At 44.9% G+C, this 3,174-nt stretch overlaps 1 pseudogene; it reads left to right on the top strand.

Moving 5' to 3' along the window:
* The first annotated feature begins 344 nt into the window (after positions 1–344).
* Positions 345–3,174, top strand: part of LOC110286239 (microtubule-associated protein RP/EB family member 1 pseudogene) — a 37,757-nt pseudogene continuing 34,927 nt past the window's right edge.

Here is a 3,174-nt window from a genome sequence, read left to right as displayed (position 1 = left end):
CACTTCCCCACGCCCGGTCCTCTGCGGGCGTCAATAGCGAGTTTCAGCACAAAACAAAGATGGCCGCGGCATCTGGGGATGCCCGGATGAAAATCTAACTCCTCTCGCTTGCTTGGCCACGCCCCCTGGGAACTGTCTCCCAGGTCGCTGATGGGACACAAACCAGAGAAATGGCCTTTAACTAGCAGTGGCGGCATGACACATGGTAGTTAAGGGTGGCAAAGAATACTGCGATTGCACCCTTTGCTGAGAAGCATCTCTTTTCCCGCTCCGAACACTCTGCGACAATTAGAAGCCAGCTACAGCGGGTAGCTGCAGGCGGGGCCAGAGCGGAAGGTGACGCCATGAGCTCACAGGGGCGGAGCTATTGCCCGCTCCCAGGACCGCCAGCAACACCCCGAGGCGTCTCCACATCCGCCCGCGCCTCCCGAAGGACCGGGCCACGCGCTCTGAATCGCAGCGCACCAGGCTACCCGCAGCCAGCGGCCCAGGGAGGCTACCGGCACCGGAGCAAAGCCAGCGCGGGAGCAGTCTGCGCCACTCGCGTCGCCCGCCCCGCCTTCTTCCCAGGGCTTCTCGCCCCGCCTTTGCGCAGGCGTACAGCATCTTTATGGGTCCGCCCTTTTTTGAGATTTGAATTTTCCCCAGCAAAGGCAGAGAAGTAAAAATCCCCGGATGGTGAACGCTGGTTTTTTTTTTTTTTTTTTCGCGCCAATATTGTAAGCTCACACAACAACCTTGAAAAAGGAGCGTTATCGTCTTCATTTCTACGTTCCAAGTCTCCAAGGAGGCCATTTAGGCACAGCATTGTCATCACTGTCATAGGCAGGTTGTAGCACAGAGGTCCTAAACTGATGTCCCAGAGCCTAAACTAAAAACAAATTATTTCTCCACACTAACCTTTCTTTATTCCATCCTTATTTTAACTACTAGTAGAATTTTGACATTTCCTATAATTGAAAATGTAGGAAGCAGAACAAGGAGTATCAGAAACACCTGTGACTTTGTCATCAAAGGACATGTACAGATCACTATAGATCCTGTAGCTGCTTTATACAGATCTAGAAATTAAATTACAAGCTCTACTGGCAGTCTGAATAACTTTTTAATGTTGCTGTATTGAACCTGCTGTAGATCTTATAATTTGATATCAATATCATGTGCAAATTACCATGTCATACTGTAAACAATATGTAATAATCTTCTTTTCATGTATTAAATTTATTTAGTATTCTCAGCTTTTAGTTTATCCAATTGCAAATACTCATTTAGTAAAGGCCAGAGATGAGCCCCTGTTTATATTGTTGCACCATTAAGAGCTGGTGACCTTGGCCAGTCTCTTTTATAATCCAAACACTTCCTGTAAAATAAAGGATCTGAGCTGCTGGTCTTCCAGGAGCTTAACTGAATTCAGCATGTTTTGTTCTCAAAATCAGAAGCTACCAATTAGGTCCTCTGGGGGCTGGGGGCTTATAGGTAGCTATGGTTATCCAAATCTGTGAGTGTCCCATTCTATGCCTTCACATCTGCAGAAAAATCTCATTGGACAGTCCTGGGCACAATAGAATGTTCTCATAAATACTGCAAGCCAAAAAGCTACCTCTGTTCCAGTTTGGAGGTGACAGTGGCTGGTGCTTAAATCTATACAGCCACAAGAAAAAGGCATGTGTAAAGAACATGTATTTTATGAAGATGTTCCTTAGCTGGGAAGTTGTTAAACTTAGCTGGACAGAGTGGTTGAAATTTGGAGCAAATGCCTGCTACACAACTAGTTTCTACAGAAATAGAGGTGGAGTGAAGGCAAGATACATTGTCACACTTGGCAGGATATTCCCAATAGACCCAAGACCTAAGAGCCAACACTATATGTCTTCCCTGTCAGTTGCTAGGGGTAATTTCTAAAGAGCTGTTTGGCCTAGAACAAGGGTCATGGCAGTTCAAGGGTACAAGGAATTAAGCTACAAAGAAGCCAGCTTGATTCTCCTAGGAGACTTGGGCAATTAGTTTCATTGTATGTGACTTTCATCTCTGACTCTGGTAGACTCTGATTCCATTTGCAGGAAGGACTGCTTTATCTATACCCTTCCTGGATGTCCTCCTCAGTTGACAGGATCTGAGTCCTATCATCATGTCACCATTCTGCATGCTGGAAGATAGTCAGGCTTATGTGGGTGCCCATATGGGTGCAGAGAACTTTAATATAGAGATCCATATGGGTGCAGGGAAGGATGCAGAGACACCAGATGGAGCCTCAGCTTGTGTCCCAGCTGAAGCCTCTTCAAGGATACGTGTGAATGGTACTTTGACTCTAGCCAAAAGGTTGGCTAGAAGGAATATGATGAGGTCCAAGGGTACTTAAGAAAGATTCAGGGCCTCCAAATACAGACCATGTTAACCCTGACTTGGAGGTAAGAATACAAGAGCAGATGTGCCCCCACCCCTACTCCAGACATGGCGACAAACTTAGGATAAAAACTTCGGTTTCCCTGATGGTGGTAATGAGTTTCAGTAGTGGGACCCACATATATTAGACCTGGTGGTCCTTCTTAGCAACATATACTCAAGGCAAGAAAACCTCATATTTAAGCCCAGCAGTTATGTCCCCAGGATCCAGGGGACTCTAGGACATATCTGAGAAGCCAAAGAACAGATGGGTTTGGTGAGAAGATAAGGGAGGAGAGTAGAAGTCAACTATGCCCTACCCTAAACTTCAGGAAGGAAGTTGGACATTTGGCCTTGACATTCAACAGTACTTGCTCTTGCCTGTAATTCCAGGATTTGGAAGGTTGAGACAAGACGATGGGGATGGTAACCAAGGCAGGCACTAGCCTAGACCACAGTAGGAGATTTTTGTCTTAAGAAAGAAACAATAAAATACTGTACATTTATTATTTTTACTGGGGATTGAATCCAAGCCTTTATATATTCTAGACAAGTGTCCTACCACTGAGCTATATCTCAATTTTTTTTAAAAACTTTTTGAGTCAGGGTTTACTTCAGGCAGACTTCTCTTAAACTTTCAATCCTCCTGCCTCAGTGTCCCTATCAGCTGAGATTACAGATATGAGCCATGAGGCTATACTTTTTTCTTGAAGTTGAGAATTTTCATTTTATTTTTTTGTTTGTTTTTCTTTTGAGGGTTTTTGTTTTGTTTTGTCTTGATACAGGGTTTCT

The sequence above is a fragment of the Mus caroli genome, unplaced genomic scaffold (genome assembly GCF_978045245.1).
Source record: "Mus caroli unplaced genomic scaffold, Mus_caroli_1 scaffold_5, whole genome shotgun sequence".
Lineage (NCBI taxonomy): Eukaryota > Metazoa > Chordata > Mammalia > Rodentia > Muridae > Mus > Mus caroli.
The sequence above is the reverse complement of the archived record's forward strand: the minus strand, read 5'-3'. Positions and strand labels throughout refer to the sequence as shown.